Source organism: Neomonachus schauinslandi, chromosome 14, assembly GCF_002201575.2.
Source record: "Neomonachus schauinslandi chromosome 14, ASM220157v2, whole genome shotgun sequence".
In the NCBI taxonomy this organism is placed as follows: Eukaryota; Metazoa; Chordata; class Mammalia; order Carnivora; family Phocidae; genus Neomonachus; species Neomonachus schauinslandi.
In genome coordinates, this window is record NC_058416.1 from 54,896,892 (window position 1) to 54,917,205 (window position 20,314).

General features: G+C 42.9%; 1 protein-coding gene across 3 annotated transcripts in view; it reads right to left on the minus strand.

The window, feature by feature from the left end:
- Positions 1–19,790, minus strand: part of EPB41L3 (erythrocyte membrane protein band 4.1 like 3) — a 142,301-nt gene extending 122,511 nt beyond the window's left edge. For all 3 annotated transcript variants that reach the window (XM_021686037.2, XM_021686034.2, XM_021686038.2), the window contains exon 1: positions 19,679–19,790. The gene's annotated coding sequence lies outside the window, so the exon portion shown is untranslated. The remainder of the gene's footprint in view (positions 1–19,678) is intronic.
- Between the last annotated feature and the right edge of the window lie 524 nt (positions 19,791–20,314).

The window sequence follows — 20,314 nt, forward strand, 5'->3', positions numbered from 1 at the left end:
ACCACAAGTAAAAGCATTATCTTTGTAGAACAGAAACATCTACTTTTAATGCCAAACAGGTATTTACAGTTACAGTATAATAATAATATAACCAATGTATTTCTGTAGACATAAACAGTGATCTGGATAAGAGAAGGTATTTGCCATGCAAGGCACGCACTATAGACTACCTTTTAGAGACTGTATGTTTCACTGTTTTGTGCTCTACTTCAAAAACACACAAGTGCAATTCATCAGCCTGTTCACCATAAAATGTCATTAGAGTTTAAAGCCTTTAGAATACATCTCTCTTCCCTTGGTTATTGACCCATGTCTACATTCAAGGAGCTGAAACAGTGAACAACTAACATTGTTCCTAAAAGTCATCCTAATAGCCAAATGGTAAACAACAATACATAACAAAGCAAAGCAACAGATATAAAGTAACAAACAAGTTTTCCATTTCACTACAATGTACCATACAATGTACCCTAAGTTATATTATACTGACTGTATTTCAAGATTGAAAGAGAAGAAATATCAAGGACCCAGTATCAAAAACATCATATGTCAAGTAAATGGGGATATACGAAAGGAGTAATTCCCATTGAAACTTCCGTGAGGACAGACATATATACTGTGTACATTACACAAGGGCCAAAATTACGGTAAAAGCAGTGGTTTCCATAGTTTTAGATTTCACAAACTGGTAAACTGACATTACTGAACATGAAATGGTGTTAGATTTGGCTACTGAACCAAACGTTATCCACAATGGTTTCTGAATAGAAGTATTCAAAGTGGATCGCTCCAAGTTCTTCTGTTTTCCCCCACGACTTCCTCTCATTCTAGACCACCACAGCTTCCTCCTGATAATTCTTTTTTTCTTTCCTCAAACTATTTAAATCAGGTTTTTTATCAATTGAAACAATAAGCCAACACTCCAAATCAGAAACAGATTGATACTATCAAACTGATAGAAATAAATTTATGGGATGCCTGAGTGGGTCAGTCAGTTAAGCATCTGCCTTTGGCTCAGGTCATGATCCCAGGGTCCTGGGATCGAGTCTCACATTGGGTTCCCTGCTCAGCAGGGAGCCTGCTTCTCCCTCTCCCTCTGCTGCTGTCCTTGTTTGTTCTCTCTCTCTGTAAAATAAATACATAAAATCTCTTAAAAAATAAAATAAAATAAATTTATACATAAATTTATACCTAAAGGATTAGGGACAATCTTTTTGCAAAATAAAATGTGATTCTTCTCCATTTAAATTTTCAAAATATATTCAATTTAAAAAAATTTTAATACCTGTTAGTTATAAGCCTGACTTCTTTGAGAAAGGGTGTCCAAGATCACATTCTTACTAGGTTTTTTTGGTTTTAAAAACCTTTTGTTTAAAAAAAGATTTAAAAATATGCATATATATTTATAATATCCTACAAATAGATATTTAAATACACATTTTAAATATGATTTATATGGATATATGTATATACACATATATCCCTAAAAATATTAAATCTACTTAATTCTTACAACAAACCTATAAAGCAGGTACTATTACTATTCCCAATTGAAGAAACTGAAGCACGGAAAGTTTATTTAACTTTCCCCTGGTCATACAGACAGTAATTTGCTGGGCTCTTAACTACTATATTATCCTGCCAACAGCTGCTTTCTTACTATCTGTAATTAACAAATATAAACAAAATATTTCCATTGTTCATTTTCAGGAAACAGGGCAGATCAGGGGTTTTACATTGCTAAAACAAACTCATCTCTCCTTCTGACATCACGCTCTATGGGCCAAGCAAGGAGGCCACATTCTTCTATCTCAACCACTCAGAAAGTTAAGGTCCCTTCACTCTATCTATGGACGAGTCCCGGGGAGGATCTGCTGAGCTGGCCTGGATCACACGGGTGGCATGGAAAAGCGTGACTGACAAGGCCTGGGTACCTAGCCTGCCACTGTACCCAGGGAGCAGGCAGCCTGTATTGGCAGCCCCAAATAATCACAAGAAAGGAGTCAGGAGCAATTCTCTAAAGCAATAGGGAGCAGGTGCTGGTCAGACTGAAAGATGCACACAACAATGTTAACACTGTGAGATCACTTGTCTAGCTTATTTCAATTGTTCACTTTTAGTCATGCATTGCAGAAAACCCAGTTTTAGCACAGATAGGCCACACTCATTTCATTCCATTCAAAATGATATACAAGTAACAGGAAGTTCCCCTTCTTCCGTGCCCTTTCAACATTTGTTGCTCGCCAGGCCCAAGGAAGAGCAGGGCTGGACAGCCCAGGGGCCTGAGTGGTTAGCATAAGAGGCCCAGACAACCACAGCAAGAAGGAGTTTGTCCAAGAGCAATTGCATGGCCTAGGAAAGCTTTCACGTGCATCGGCACTATTCCATGGACTGGCATTTTGAGTCCAACTCTATGAAGTATTAGTAATATTAATAACCTGTATAGCAACATGATGAGGTCAGCTTTACTACAATTCCCATTTCGGATATGCACTTCGCATGTGCGCAAATGTCACATAAACCCAAAGCCAGTATTGCCATCCACACTTTGCAGGTGAAGAAACCGTGGTGAAGGAACTAAAGAACTTGCCAATGACTGCACTGTTAAAAGTGCCTGAGCTGGGATTAAACATGCAGACTGTATCATATATATGGACAACTAACTGCCTGTCACAAATCTGATCCAAAACCCCCACAATAATTATAACCCATATAAATGATAGGTATATAGTATAATCACAATATGTATGCATGACTGTTAAATAATACAAAACATGAAGATTCGCATCTATCTTCTTAGAACTTAAAGGCATGAGGAGAACTCTCAGAGCACACAGGCCTTCTAAATCTGCCATTATTAGAGAGTACCTAAATTGACATCTTTACCACTCAATCAACTTCTCTTTATCAGGCAGATGCATTAAAATCATTGCAGTGTCCCTAGTACCTCTTCCAAAAAGATACTTTCTACCGAAGAAACAGCCAATGCATATTTAATGCTTATGAGGATCATAATGAAGCTGGTATTTCAACTAACATGTTTTCAACTTCATCCTCTTTTCAGTATAAAACACCACCAAGAAACAAGACTGTTCCATCAGGCAATTCCATTTCACCAGAAAGCCATAAAAACAATTATCTTTATCATCACAGTCTCTTTAAAGAGAGCTACAAAACATCAAATTTGCTGATCTGGGCCTGAGATGGAATCCCGACTGCTTGTGGTAAAGAATAATAGCTTCAAGCTGAGTCATTGTTGTTATCAGACATCTAAAATCTGTGAGGCCAACTACAGACGGATCCTAGGATGTGGAGCACCAGCAGGTCTTCAGCAAACCTATTCCTGTGGGCCATCAACTGAAGTACTTCATGAGGAATGATCATGGAGGGTGTGGGTCTCCCACATCTTCAGTTATTACAGAACATCTAATCTGGTATCTTCTTTATCAGTCAACTCCCCTTTATCAACCCAACATGTCCAGCTCACACTGATCTTAGAGCCTCATGCAGGAGTAAGTCACTGTTGGCACCAAGAAAAAAAGGAATATACAGTTTATACTTTAACAACATAGGGATCATGGACACCAACCACTCCCTATAGTCGAATATCTGTGTAAAACTTTTGACTCCCCCCAAACTTAACTGCGAATAGCCTACTGTTGACTGGAGGCCTTTCCAACAATGTAAGCAGTCATTTAACACATATTTTGTAATACGTACTATATACTGCATTCTTATAATAAAGCCAGAGAAAAGAAAATGTGAAGAAAATCAGAAGAGAAAATACATTTACAGTACTCTACTGTATTTATCAAAAAAAATCCGCATTAAGTGGACCTGTGCAGTGTTGTTCAAAGTTCAACTGTAATTGAAAACAAATTTAAGAATGAAGAGAGACTATTCATCTTCACTGACACTGAGTACCTGGAGCTATTTAAATAGGGAGAAATTCTGTATTTCTACCCTCCTGAAGTCTAGACATGATACTTAGATTTAGAGAAAAATGTAATTTCCTATAAAGAAACAGATATAAGGCAGTAATGAAAACTTTCTTCTGGATAAGATATTCTTTAAAACTAAGTTAAAGATGATTTCACATATGAAAACAAAAATATCTATCTTTATACCTCCCAATAATTTCCTTACTGTATTCCAAATGAAAAATTATCAGTTTTCTTTAATTAGAACGCATGCCTAATCAAAACCTCACTTATCTACTTGATATTTCACTGGAGAGCTCAGAATTAAAAACCAACTACTCCTTGAGTTTCCCAGAAGAAAAATGAGAGATGTAAAAATTATTTTCTAAATTACAAGACAATAGAATATTCATTGGTAAGAATAAAAACCCTGTTTACCTTAGACTGTGCTAAAACTGGAAGGGGAAAAAAGGGGGGTTGGCCAGATGGTATGTCTGGGAAGATATTGACAATGTGGAAGTGTTAATTCTTGGAGAGGGGTAAATTACTATATTCTAACAAGCATCAAGAATCCCAATTGTTAATTGAAAATGACTGGAACCCAACTGTCACTCTGGAAGCATGACACCGCTCAGTGACGTATGTTTTGACTTGGCACATATACCAATTCTTTTATATCCCAAGAAGATCCCGCAGGCTGTACAAGCAAGCTTTCTCAGCAGGGAGTCTCACTTTTTAAGGTTATATTGACAACTTAAAGTTAAATCACTTTTAACGCAACCAGATCTACTAAGTGTTAAAGATTGACTTAAGATTTTTCCTTCATAAATTCATGGGATTGTCTCCCATTCTATTTTAAATAACTCCTTCATTTAAATATTTCTTGGGTACTATCATGTGCTTGTTAGCACAGTTCTAAGAGCTGGGGTCTATGGCAAAAAAGCAAAGCTGATATTCTCTGTGTGGGGCAGATGGCAATAAACATAAATAAGTACATTTAATACGAAGAAATGTAAGCAGGGAAGGGGGACAGGTAGTGTTGAATGGGGTGGGAGGTGGTGGGGGCTTATGTACAAGGAGCAAGCTGTGTAAATATGCTGGAGGAGACCGGAGTTCTAGGCTGAGGGGACAGCAAGTGCCACATCTCTAAGGTGGAAGCATGACCCTGTTCAAGGATGAGTAAGGAAGCCACGAACCTTGGCTAAAGCATCCGGTCTTCCCTAATAAGAAAGACACCATGGAATCCTGCAGATGTCAATATACATGAACACAAACATCATGAACAAAGCAAGCTGCAGAAGGATATATATGGCACACCACGTAATGGTTTTGAGACATCGAAAACAAGACCACAAATAATTTAGTGATATGATAGTTACATGGAAAAGAATAAAGAGCTGTTACCATGATGAGAAACACAAATCCAGAAGAGCGGCTGCTCACAGGAGGGAGGGAGGCACCGTTGTGGAGGAAAGCTTGGGGAGAGACTGCACGTTTGACTCATGTTTTATTTCCTCAGCTGGATGTTGGGTATACCGGTGGTCATTACACTATTACTCAACTTTTTGTGTATCGGAAATATTCTGCACCATTCCTAGAAAGGAATCCTCAAACCTATCTCAGCAACCTCCGCTTTCTTCACCATCTGTGGGTCATCCTGACATTTACCTTTGAGTGACAGACAAGACAGCATCAGTATTTCTGTTCAGCTATGATCAAGAATATTTTATCCCTGGTAGAATCATTTGTTATCACAAGGAGAAAGGGAGCAAATTAAGGGAATGAAAAAGCTGTCATCATGTTTCTAGCACTCTGTAAGTACACATTAGAACCTTTTACGGTCTACAGAAAAGGGCTGCATAAAGGAAAATACAGTAAGTCTATTAGTGCTTTACACGAAGCTGCATGTCACAATTTTAAATTCAGCCCCTTCTCTACATAGGAGGTGAGTGTTTTTAGTGATGTCACCTTTGCTTCTCTACATACCTTATTTTTTTTTATTTTTTTAAAGATTTTATTTATTTATTTGAGAGAGAGAGAGTGAGAGAGAGCATGAGAGGGGAGAGGGTCAGAGGGAGAAAAAGACTCCCCACTGAGCGAGGAGCCCGATGTGGGACTCGATCCTGGGACTCCGGGATCACGACCTGAGCTGAAGGCAGTTGCTTAACCAACTGAGCCACCCAGGCGCCCCATACTTCTTTAAAAAAATAAAACACTGTGGATAAAAATTCATACTGCACTTCATACCTCACTGCCCATACTTCCAGTCTTCCTATGAGCGTCCAGGTATCCCAGCCATGCACGTGTATACATGTTCTATTCCCTTACCTTCCTCTCCTCCTTAACACAGTGCAGTTTGCACCACCCTCAGGATGCCCTGGGCCTGGGAGAGAAAGGAGAGCGGGGAAGCGGCAGGACGGGTGGGCATGTGGGGAAATGAGCACCTCTCTGAGCTCCTTACTGAGAGCTGGTCAACCTGGAAGCAGTTAAATGCAAAGTTGTCTCAGGAACAGTATCCCCTGGGGACTGGGGTGGGGGTGGGGGGGGGCAGGTAACGCTCCTTCCTGAAACACATTTCCCCAAAGTCCTCTCTCTAGGACCTCATCTTCCCCAGCTTTAATGCCCTTTGTATTTTAATGACTTGTGTCTCAACCCTGAAGCTGGACCTCTCTGGCTGGCTGATTCCTGTGTAAAGCCTCCTGGACATCTCTCCTTGGATGTCCCACAGGACCCTTGGGCCGAACTCCTGATGTCTGTGTCCCCGTCACCAACCCCACCATCAACCCAGGCCTCCTCTGCTGGATGTAAGCTCAGGGGCAGTAAGTGGGGCCACTCCCCTCTCCCCTACCTCCCAAACCCAGACACATCCCCAAACCTCACAAATCCACCTCCTAAACATTTTCCCAATGATTTATTTCCCTCCGTCTCTACCACCACATCCTTACTTCAAACTACCCTGAATTCCTGCCTGGACAGTAATATTGCTGTGAGTACTTACTATGTGCAAAGGACTTATACACAGGGTTGCTGGAAAGTCTAATTTATTGTGAAATGTGATTATTTTTAGTTTACAGAAAAAGGAAGTGAATTTTTAAGGTTAAGTATTTCCTGAAGTTATAAATCTACACGGCTATGGAATCAAGACTTATTTTTTTTTATAAAGATTTTTATTTATTTATTTGACAGAGAGAGAGATAGCCAGAGCAGGAACACAAGCAGGGAGAGTGGGAGAGGGAGAAGCAGGCTTCCTGCCGAGCAAGGAGCCCAATGTGGGACTCGATCCCAGGACCCTGGGATCATGACCTGAGCCGAAGGCAGACGCTTAACGACTGAGCCACCAGGCGCCCTGGAATCAAGACTTATTAAATAAGTTTACAGAATCATTCATTCACTCAAACAAATGACTCAAAAACAGTCATTTTAACAATTGATATACTGTCTCTTACAAAGGAAATTCCCTAGATTAATACAAGAGCCAAAGTAACTTTTCTGAAAATCACATTTGACCACATGTTCCAACAGGGCAATACTCCTCATTGCCTCTGCATCTCCTCGAGGCAGCATGTTTCCTGGGGCCCTGAGCTCTGGCCCAGTGGCCTCCAAGGCTCATCTCATCATCTCCCCACTGTGCCCGGATCCCATCTTGCTTCTTAGCCAGATGCAGTTTCCTTCCTCGTTCCTCTCAGCCTTTGTACACACCGGCCAGTCGTTGCAAACATGCCCTGTAGCCTCGACTCAGTCAGGCCCTCCCCTGTGTCTATCATGCGCTGATGCTAGGTCACTGCTCAGGTCTTAGGTCTGACATCTCGCCCTCTCCTTCCAGGACCACACAACCCAAGTCTGGGTAGGAGAGCTTCCTGGGTCTCATTCATGGCCCCAATGCCCCTATCACTGCACTAGTCCTGGCGGACTGTCACTGCCAAGCAGACACTGATCTCTGTGCCCTGGGTGACAAGGAGGCCCAGGAGAGCGGGCACTGCTCGTCATTTTGTTCGCCACTCCACTGTTGGTACCTGCATTAGTGCTGGCACTTAGTAAGTACTCAAGACATACTCCCTTGTGAGGAGAACAAACCGAGGCACAGAACTGGGAGAGTAGAGCATGAAAGAAGTCAGACATGCTCCTTCCCCCACTCATGCCGTCTTATCCCTACAAAGACCCCCGATTATTATCGTGCGCATCTTTACAGCTCGACAAGTGCTTTCCCATCAATTACACAATTGGTCGTCGCGATAATTCTATAGGAAGAAGAATGAGGTTGCTCTGCAAATTTAGATCTCTCCCTCAGAGAGGCTCGGTGACTTCTTTTAGCCAACTTGCAAATAAACACGAGTCTTTGGTCTTGTCTGTCGTGTACACCTGCGGGATCCTTCAGAAGAACATGAATGAGTTGGGACACAGTCAAGGTTCTGGATTCTGGTGAACTAGAGTTGCAGTCAGACCTCGGAAAGGGGCAGCTGAAACTGAAGTAGGCGCAGGGGGCAGATGTAGGCTTTGTAAGCACCAAAGCTTTTACAATTTGGGGGGCATTGTTTAAGAAAAAGGATTATAAAATTAAGAATTCAAACGTAAGTAACAAGTGTCATTAGTTTCACAGTCCACATCAGGACAGCAGGAGAAATTAAACTTACACGAAAAAAAGAGGAGGTGTATTCAGTCAAAATAATATCACAAGAAAGGTAAGGCACAGGAAAGGGGGGGCAAGAGTAAAAGCTCTTTATTCAGCGGTGACAGGGGATCACTTGAGGCACTGTACCAGGCCCACACACACACAATGATTACAGATGTGGTCCCTACCCCGGACCACGTACAATGGAGAATTAGTATCACACCTGAAGAGCAGGGGTACAATCAAGAAGGACTTAGTAAAATGTCAGAAGTCCCCAAATGGCAGTATCTAAAGTAGCCCTCTACACCCGTGGTCACTGTCATCTGGTCCTGCTTCAGAGCATTCATCCCCCTCTGAAATCACATCTATTTGCTTATTGCCTATCCCCCTGCTTAAACTACAGGGCGAACAGGAAAGCAGAGAGGTCTGCTTTGTCCTGTTCACTGCTGTCATCCTAGCACCAAGCAAGGTACCAGGTTCACGAGGAGCCTTCCAGAAGTATTTGTGGAATAAACAAATAAATGAGTAAAGGAATGAACAAAGGAACCAAACCTTACAAAGGCTCAAAGTGCCAAGCTTTAGTACATGTCATTGGTCTTTACGGTCTAAATGTGTATTTTGGTATCCTTTAGTGAATCTTTTAAAATGAACCATCACTGTTGCCAAATGAGCATCCTGCTTGGACAAATCATAATTTCAAAGAAGCCTGGCTCAGGGCCAAGCAGCCGAGGAGAAACACGGGCTCCAAGCTTGAGGAGGAAGCGGAGTCAAAAGATGGGGTTGGTTTGTTTCACTTCTTTCTTTAGTCTGACAGACACCTGAACCAGAGTCGTTTGGAGAAGGGATAGCTGGGACAGAAGCTGGCCTGGGTGGAGAAGACCTGGATTCATCATGGGGGAGAGTAAAACGTTCACTGAGACAGAGAGAGTGGAAGCCAGCCACGGGCAGTGTGTAGAAGCGTGTTCGGGCGGCTCCTCAGTACACTAGGTCGTTTAGAATTCTAGCCAGGAGAAGTTGCAGGCAAGGAGAGCACCAGGTTGAAATCCAACTCTTAAATAAGAACATGTAGAAATAACAGGTATGATGGTAAACAGATAAAACCAATAAATGTTTCAAAGGCACACTTTGCTGGAAATTTAGTAGAAAAAGAGATTATGAAAATTTACTAATATTTGTATATTGCATCCTTTACCCTTTACGTATATTGTCTGAATGTCAAGGCACTCATACAGGTGGTTCCAAGATGCAGGTCTGGTGATACTTAGAGACACTGCAGTGAGGAGAAAAGCCAGTGTCTGAGGATGGTTAAGTCACTCATCTCGCTCGCAGTCTCCCCGTACCAAGAGCCCTGCGGTCAGGAAAGCCGCTTCAGGCCTGCGAGGCTGCCCCACGGCTACAGCTCCGAGGTCTGGAAGCTCCCCCTGGAACTCACCTGTAGAGACTAAGGAACTGATGTAATTCAAAGATTAAATACAAGTGACTTTTGTTTTGTTGCCTCTCTACATAGAGAAGTGAGAAGTGTGTCCTTTTCGGATGGAGAACAGAGAAAATAAAGCTAATTAGCATCCATCATAATGTAATCCGGCCATTTACCATTTATATAATATCACCAAGAATACTAACAGCTGCAAAGAAAACAAAGGTTTTACTCATTTTCATCTATGTAAGAACTTCCTAACAATTTAAGAATATTTGTAAAACCCAAATAGCTCAGTATGATTTTGATCAGCAGAATCACCTTTACCCATAGAGGCATTTCCTCTTCACAGATTATACTCCATTTTTGGATTATTGTAGAGAAAACTAACCCCAACTGAAGGCATACCAAGCCACGTATTTTCACCAATTTTTTAAAAAGATTTTATTTATTTATTTACTTACTTAGTTTAAAGAAGATTTTATTTATTTACTTACTTACTTACAGCGTGGGGGTGGGAGGGCAAAGGGAGACAGAGAATCCCCAAGCAACACAGGGCCCAATCCCATGACCCCGTGACCACAATCTGAGCCAAAACCAAGAATCAGACCTCAACCAGTCAGCCAGGCTCCTCTCTCGCTTACTAATTTAATACTCCTGACCATTATGCTACATAATTACTATCATCCCTATTTAACAGATAAGAAAACTAACCTTTAATCCTACTTCCTTAATCTTTTAAATTTTACTTAATTTCCTAGAAGGGCCACAAAAGGGATTAACTGATGGACCAGCCATAGTGAAACCAGGCAGGGCTCTTTATGCTGAGCATTCTCTCAAACATTAGTACTATTTATTGACAGGGTAGTATCTTTCCAGATTACATATTTACCAGACAGTAACCAGTAAACTAGAAAGTTGTCGAGACAAGATTCCTTAAGATAGCTGTCTCAAAATGTGGCCCAGGGACCACAGTATCAGAATCCGCTAAAAGCACCTGTTGACATACAGATACCTGGACCCAGCTCCAGACCTATTAAGTGAGAACTATGGATGGGTCCCTAGAAATTGCTTTTTAACAAATTCCCCAGGAAATTCTGTTACACAAGAAAATGTGAAAACCACTGTGGCTAATTCCTTGCAAACCTCTATTACCATCATTTGGAGTTTCAAATTTGACAAAATTCTATATTCTCATTGAGGGTCATCTTTTGGATTATGGAGTTTGTGGTAGAATGTCCCAAAATTCCATACTCCCCTTGGGGATTTTTCTTTGCAACCTCACAATTCCTAACAGGTCTCTAGGAACAAGCAAAGTAGGCAAACAACAGAGTAGCTTAATTGGGCAAACATTTACTGTGTGCCTACTCTCATTACACATGGCTCTAGAGGTCTTCGGATATATAAGTCTCATTTCAACCTGCCCGTTGGCACCATCATTGCCATTTCACAGCTGGAGGACCTGGCCCAGAGAAATGGAGCAAGCTGCCCCAAGTTACCTAGCTGAAGGGGAGCAGATGTTTCAACCCATATCTACTCTAACTCACTGTATTTTCTCTATTCTACAACATAGCTCCTCCCCCATAAATTACTGCTATCTAGATTTCAGGATTTAAGTGGAAGAACTTTCCAAATGTCTTGAGCAAACTGGTCAACTTCTATACCTTTTCCAACCCCATACTTTGTCCACTAACAGCATTCCTCTTAAGCTCAAGTTAATAAAAGTTGCCACCTATAGCACAAAATAATGGCATAAAGCAGACAAAAATCAAGAATTCTCTCAAATGAAATTACCAAACACTGTAGCTCCATGATGTAACTCTAGATACAAATTACATAGAAGCAAACAACTCCCAGGCCCATCCTTGGGCTCAGGCTCCATCATGGCAACCTAGCAGTAGCCTAGGTCCACCATGCCAGTTAGTGCCATCTTGGGATCATACAGCTATTTTCCTCAGCCACATGAATGTAGGAAAACAACATGGATTTCAAGTAAAACTAACAGTCAAAACCATGGGCTTGTCTTTAACATAACAGAGTGGCCCATATCCCTGGAGAATCTGCATGAAATCTGTGAACAGAGTTCGACATTTGCTAACCCTCTACTGCTGAAGACAAAGGCAAGGTTCAGAAATCAGAACAAGACCCAGGGCAGCTTTTTTTTTTTCCCCCTTTCTCTGGAAGCCCCATGCCTCCACACCTCCTAAACTATCCCAGACTCTGAAGTGTCTCAACTCTGAATTCAGGGTCCAGTTCAGTTACAGGCTGTGATGTCTGCTACCTGCTGGGGATGCCGCGATGCACGAGGGGAGACAGTGGGTACCTGGGACCTCAAGGTTAGGCTGTGCCAGGGGAGGTCCTCTGTCTGTGAATACACTCTGGTCACAGTATGAATTAAGAAATCAAAAAATATATGGTGAAAGCCTGGTTTTAGTTTATTAAGACTAAGTACACACACATTACACTGAAATGCACGCAACTGCCATTAGATATTTTAATTTTGCTTAATGTCCTGTTTCACCACAGCCCCCTGATGTGTGTGCTACAAGACAATGACGAAAAGTACAAGCAGAAAGAAGCAGGAGGAGGAGGGGCTGGATAACAAGATTTCAAATAATCACCATCGTTAAGGTAATGATCCTTCACCAGTATTGCATGGGGCCCAAAGAAAATATTTATTTCCCATTAAAAATAATGATGTAGATATAAATTTGTATACATGAGAAAGCTTCCCAGGACATACTGTTACATAAAAAAGAAAATGGTTACATACAATGTTTAAGCTAGAAATCTGTTCTTGTAAAATATTATGTACCTATGTGAGTCCCTACATACACAAAATAAAGCTACTGCTATTTACTAGGCACTTAGGAAACATCATCGGATACTGTCTTCAGTGGTTTGCATGTATTGTATCACTTAATCCTCATATCCTTGAGATGTAAACCTTATGGACATTTTAGAAATTAGCAAACAGAGTCAAGGAAGTTGAAAGCTGATCCAGGTCACAGAACGATTAAATAGCAAGACTGGGAGCCCAACCCAAGTCTGTCTGATTCCAGGACCCACTGCGGCATATTAGACATTCCAAGAGATAGCTTTGGAAGGATGTTTGCCAAAAATATTAACAGCAGCTGTCTCTAGAGCTTTTTGTTTTTCAGTATTTTAGAATATATTTTACTTCATTTTATTATTATTTTTTATATATTATTTTTTAGGGGGGGTGGGGAAGGAGAGGGAGAGAGAGAATCTTAAGCAGGCTCCATGCCCAGTGGGGAGCTCAACACCGGGTTCAATCTCATGACGCCGAGATCATGACCTGAGCTGAAATCAAGAGTTGGACGCCTAACCCACTGAGCCACCCAGGCGCCCCTAGAACATATTTTAAAGTAAGCATGCAATATTTTTTAATATCTAAAATAACAAAGATGTTTTAATTGGAAGGATAAATAAGCAGCATGAAAATCTTCCCATCTTCCATATATCTAATCTTCCACTCTAAACAGCCCCAGAACAACAACTAATCTCCAACTGAATGTGACCACAAAAAATATATGGAGTTGCCAAAATACCAATCACAGAGAGGAGAAATCATTACAATCAATTTCTGAAAAATTCTGGATTAGGCCATTAACAAAAGATCATCTATCTCCAGACTCCTATTCTTCCAATACAGCCTACATTCATCACCAGATAAACACTCTTCTTTCCTATTCAATTACCTTCATTGGCTCCCTACTATCTAGTAAAGTCCAAAACATCCTTTCGTCTCATATCCCAAAACCTTCCACAAGCAGGCCCCACACTTCCTCCTTTGACTTGCCTCCTACTGCTCCCTAGTGTAAAGGCTACATTCCAGCTAAATTTAGGCCTGTTGACCTCTGAAGTACCAGGACTAATCTCCAAGTCCAACCATCTTCCAAGGACCAAAATAGAATACAAAGACCATTCAATAGATGTGTCCTATCAAGTAATGCACAAAAAAAACATAATTACTGGGGCACCTGGGTGGCACAGCTGGTTAAGTGTCTGACTCTTGGTTTCGCTCAGGTCATGATCTTGGGATAGTGAGATCAAGCCCCTCACTCAGCGGGAGTCTGCTTGAGATTCTCTCTTTCCCTCTCCTTCTGCCCCTCTCGCCGCCTGTGTGCACTTTCTCTCTTTAAATAATTTTTTTTAAATCTTAAAAAAATAATTACAAATACACAGAATGGGCCATATAAATAAGAACTGATTATAAAGTATTCTTCATAAAAAAAATTTGCACATCCAAGTGACAAACCATATTCAATAAAATTCATGACACCATTCATTGTAAGAGACACAGCACTCTGCCAATCAAGCTATGACTCATACATCAGAATTTTTCTTTTCTAGTTAAAGAATTCTTAGATTTATTTAGGTATTCTATGCATAAATAAATACACAGAAACAAAATAATTTGGCCGAGGTCAGACTCTGCCTCCTTTGAATTGCAGGCCAACTCAGTTATTACTGTCCATGCTTTCCCACAATGCCATCCCCTATGCATCTTTATCAGTGAGGCACCATTTCTTACCAGTGCCCGTTACTACTCCACGATTATCTTCCAATCACCTGACATCCAATCTCCAATTTTGGATGCATGCTCCAATCAGTGGAATCAGTTGCCTGCTTTCTCTGCCACATGGCTGAGAGCAACGGTAAGTCATATCTCTAACTCAGACATGTTAAAATGCAAAAATATGTTTGTTGTAGAAATGATGACATTGGGGTTTGCACAGACACAGAGAAACTCACTGTTTGATAATGTAAGCACTATGTACAAAAATGACCAAAGAGGAGAGACCTACAATAGAAAATAGTTTTTCTCTTTTTAGTCCAACGTCAGGATCAATATCATCACCCAGCCCTAATCCATTTTCAGCTTCTGTCACACACCAGTCCAATCCCTCTCCTCATCTTCTGAGAATTCCCGCTCTACTGATGTCCTCCATGACACCAATTAGAGACAGCAGGAAAGGAAGCAGGCCGCCTGCAGATCTTCCCTTAAAGAAGCCATTCTTGTTTCTCTAGGTACCTGCAGTATTTTCTTCTCTGATATGGCAAAACCTCCAGAACCTACGTCATTCAAGCTATGGGCAGAATAGCAAGCTTGTTATGAAGAGGATCATGCCATTAAAAATAATGACTGCAGACATGGGTCCAGTAATTCTCATTTTTAAATAGAGTAGCAGTGCCTTTGAAGCCTTTTCAAATATTTCTTGTAGTGAACCATAAGTCACAAATGGCCTCATTTTTCATTCAAGTCCATAAATATTTACTCAATGCTGTAAGTGTTTAGACCTGTACTTGGTTTGGGGATGAAACTCCAAGAAAAATAAGTTCCTACTCACATCATGCACTCAGTCACTCAGTAAAACTGGAGAGAAAAATAAATACACGAAGCAGTTAAATATTGCATTTTTTCCTAGGTCCAGTACAGACCTTTCTGCTGTTTTTTTTTTTTTTTCTTTTTTAAGTTTGTAAGGAAGAGCTGTAAGAACAATGTATCAAAATGTCAGCAATCTAAAAATTAAGTTGTCAGCTTTTTCTCTGCACTGCAAATTACAAAAGAATTAGAGGTTTGGTGCTAATAGAAGCTTACAATTCTAAAGTGTGCAATTTAACCAATCACCGCAAGGTCTAAAAATGCAATTCGAAGGACATTTCCACCAAGTGATCTGCAATTTCAACTTCTTTACTTGTGTCATTCTTCCCATTTTCCCCCTTTGCTTTGGAAATTGTTCTGGAATCGCTACACAGTGAAGAACTGCCCAGAGCCTCTACATGCATAATACACTCACATGAAAAAAATGATAGTCATCTTGACCAAGGAGGTATAGAAAAGACAATGAAGATCTGCAGCTATTCCAGGAGTCTTCATTTCTTCATGCTCATGTCACATTACATGCAGAAATCAAAACATGAAATGTACTTTACAGTTTCAGAATTTCAGACTTCCTTTTGTAATTTATTCAATACTAATTTGGGTGAAACATGCCTGTGATCATCTGTGCACTAGAAATCTAAGTTAGGATTAAAATGTTAAATTATAAAATAATTTGAACAATTTGAATGGAAATCAATTACCCCAAATCACTGCAGATATCTTGTAAACTTGTGAGATCTCTAGCTTTTTCCATCATTGCCAATTGCCATCACATCACTCAAAAATAAATCGGAAAGAACACTGCCTACCCAGAAAACACACTATCTTTATAGACAACACATACTTTTAAAAGACAATACTAATAATCTAAACCAAAAATTTAGCAAGAATGCTATTTTAGTACAAAGAAAAGTAAAAAAAAAAAAAAATACTGGCTCTGTGCATAAACAAAAATATAGACTCATTATTCTTGCTCTCTGGATAATTTTTTAAATGGCCCTTTTTAAAGATTACGTATAGTGTTTTACCCAGTAAAAGGGAAATTCAATGATTTCTACTATTTCACACACACAAAAAAAAACCCAAAACCCTCTTCTTCCTTGATCTATGAAACACACTTTCCTATGCAGCCTTGAATTCACATCTACCTTCCCATCCTCCAAACAATACCTTATGGTGCAGTTCAACTTGCGAAAGGAGAGTCTCGTTCATTTATCAGGCAAAGTTAAAGCCAGCAAGATGCTTCAGACCGTCTGGTTTTGCCTGCCCCACCCTTGTTTCCTTTGAGCCATAGTGATGTCACAACACCAGGCAGGGCAATGACTTCACTGCTCCAGTCCTTGCTTCTGAGCACACAATTCTTTGCTGCCAAGGCAAATCAAATGACAGCAGAACCCTCCAAGAGTGCCTGATGAATTCCCAACAAATTAGCGCTAGCAAGCCTTTTGAAAGAAATAGATGCAGCAATTGCACCACTAAAGATCTCTCTAAATGAAGTGGTGCTAAAGATTAATTTGATTCATGGTTTTCAATAGTAAGTCTATATCCCATAATAAAGCTGACATTCAGGACAGAACGGTGTCTGGATACTTGGAAGGCACTATGGGAACCAAAGATGTCCAGGACAGTCAAGTAAATAAGTAATCTCTCTCTTCATTATAGCCAAATTCTCACAAATTCTCTCTCTCAAACATATAGTTTTCGGCTTACTCCTGAATGAAGTTCTACTTCACCAATTGGACATGAATTCTAATTTGTGAATTTTAAGACTTTTTTTAAAGCACTAACTTAAAAGATGAATATGTATATTACAACATGTAAGACCATACCCTGGACAAAAAGTTCCTGCCATATTTAATCAACATAGAGTAAATCCAGAAGAGATTCACAAACTGATTACAATATTACATCTCTCAGTACATGAAGGGTTGCTTGTCTTGCACCTGGGCAGCCCCTTAATGCATTTGACCAAACAGTTCTAAAAAAAACCAATGTATACATAAAATAGTTTCTAATCAAGTAAAAAAAAAAAAAAATTCTCTGGTCTCCTATTTCAACACAATTCAAAGTTGGCCAAAGTCCAAACCCTATACAAGAACTGGCAAAAACTGCCTCTAACCTAAAATCACATTCATGCAGAAGAAATGACTTGAAAATTAAATGTAAATACTTTGCGGAGACACTGACTTTTGATCTGTATCTTCTCAATCCTTCACCTAAAAGGGGTTCACAAATTAAATAATGTGGCTACTTTTATTACTGATAAATCATTCACAAAACATGTTCTTTTTGCAAAAAAGTATTTGTCTGAAGTGGATTAGCTAGCTGAACTTTATGCAGTACCTTGTGCCTCATACATTTTGCTTTTCTAAACCACCAAATTATAATGCAAATAGAACAGTATTCAGAGATTTTTTTCATCAGTGCCTTGTGAAATTAACAAAGTAAAGTTACTGTTTCTCAATCTCAGTTTATTTCCTCTCACAATTTTATTATTCCAACTTAAGTTTTAAAAGTTTGAAACCAAAATTAAGATGCATTTTTAAAAAACCCTGTTAGAGCCAAGGTATAAATCGCCTCCCCATTCCCCAGAGTTTACTCAAGCTTGAGGTGCTCCCCTTTCTTAATGGGGCTTTTTTTGCTTAATTTGCAGTAATCGGTGCTGGATCCAGGGCTCCCAGATAGAAGTGGAATTTTATAATTTTGGATTTCTTGAGGCTTTAAACATCAGACTAAGACCCCCAAAAGAATGTTTTTAGCACTTAGTGTGATGACTCTTCTACTAGGAATGTTCACGCTTCCAAGGGAAACTCCAGGACACCTGGCTGCCTCTGAGAGCCTAAAATGGGCCCCCAAAAAGGTCAGGCAGGATATCTGCAAAAGCAGTTCTGCAGGACTGCAAGCCTAATGTAAAAACACTGAAACACCAACTTAAACACGTAATGGAAGCACTGCATTAGCAGGACTGCCTTGCCCTCTCGGGATTTCCCAGCCCAGCCTCCACACGTAATTAATACCACATGTTTTCTTTATCATTCTGTTAGTTCTCCAACAATCTCTTTCCAGCTTTAACCCTGGGCTGCAACTGGAGGAGAAAACCCTAGAAAACTTTGGATCCGTAAATATAAAACCCCAAAAGGAAAGACTGCTCCCACTGCAAGGGACCAGTTACAATTTACTAGGTAACCACACCCACCGCATTGCAGAAGCCATGAACTTGGAGGAGGTTGGAGGGGAGAGGGGAAAGGGGGAGGGGAAGAAGTAGGGCAAGATGAGAGGGAAAAGCCGAGAAAGCCAGCCCCCGCAGCAGGAGCGGGGAAACACCCGCCTGGACTTGGCCGAGACCACGACTCCCGCGGTCCGATGGCCCGGCCTCCCCACCCCCACGCGCCGCAAAGCCGCCCTCGCAGACACCTCCCGAAGCAGCTCACAGCCTCGCGGGCGCCAGGTGAGCAGTGCCGCTCCCCGGCCCCTCCGCCTCCCCGCGCTCCGGCTTTTGTGCGGGGGGCCAAGGGAGCGCAGGCTGGGGCGAGGAACGCCGCAGGTGCCGGGCCAGGAGCAACCTCTCTAGGACGCTCCCTCCTCCCTCAGCGGCCGGGCTGCAGCTCCCGCCGCCGTCCGGGGGGACGCCGCCCCAGTTCGGGGAAGGAGACAAGTTACATAAAAGCGGCCGGCCCGCTGCCGAGCCAGGATGCTTTGTGGCGAGCGCACCTTACCGGCCCCGCGCCGCGCCCGCCCGCGCCAGGCACCCGGGACGACCCCGCAGCGGCGTCGCGCTGAGCGCAGGGCCCCTCCCGCCCGCCGGCAACCCGCCCCGGGCGGCGCCGCAGTGTCGCCCCCGGTCCCCCGCCCCTCCCTGCGCAGCCCGCCTCGCCCTCGCCCCCGGCCCAGGGGTAACTTAAAACATGGCGCCCCAAACGGGGGATTTGGGCAAACTGGCACTGAAGGGACGCGGGGGCCGCGCCGCCCCTCCCTGCCAGGGCTCCGGGGAAGGCCCCCAGGCCGGAGGCCGATGCTCTGGCTCCGCGCGCCCGCCCAGCCGATGCTGCAGCGCTGCGGGCGGGCGGAGCGGGCACGTCCCCGGCGGGGGGCGCAGCGCACCGGCTTGGCCCGGCCCAGCGGGGGTCCCGGCCGGAGGGCGGGCGGGTCCCAGGGCCCGGCCGGGTGCTGGGCTCCCGCGCTTCGGGCGGCCGTGCGGCGCCGGAGCCACGCGTCAGCCGCGCACGCCTCGCCCCCGGCCTCCCGCTAGTCCTCCGCGCCTAGCAAACCGGAGACCCCCTCGGATCCCCGCCCCCCTCCGCTCCGGCTGCCAGAAAAGTTACCTCGGCTGGGCAGGCAGCCCGCGCGCCGGGGCGTGGGGACGAGGCTCGGGCTGGCGTCCTCCCGGCTGTGCGCAGGAGGCTCGGGCGTGGGGAGAAAGCCGCAGACGCGGGCTGATCGCCGCCGCTCCCCGCCCCCCTTTGCAGGCGGCTCGGAGGCTCCGCGGAGCTGCGGCGGGGGCACACGCCCAGAGCCGGCGCAGAGAAAGCCAACCCTGTCCTGCCGTCGCCTCCCAGCTGCGGGGGAGGGGGCCACCGCAGCACTCCAGGACAGTTAGGTTGTAACAGGCTTCTCCATCCTGGCGCAGGGTCTGGCTCAGGGACAACGCCTCGAGACCGTTGCCAATAGCATTAGACTTTGGATTTCCACTTTAGATTACAGCCCAGGCTTTCTGTCCCATTCCTTATGCCTCCCAGACACCCCCTGTAAGGGGGAGGGCGGAGGGTGTTCCTGGCCATCAGGTGAGTAATTTACTGGCTCAGGGGCTGCAGTGTTTTTTTTTTTTTTTTTTAAAGAAAAAAATAATCAAATTGGCGGCGTCTTGCGCAGGGTGGGTGTTCAAGAAATATCAAGTTAGTAGGGAACACCTGAATTAAAGGTTGAAGGAAGAGGTTTCCTGTCTTTCGGCAGCGCCCTCC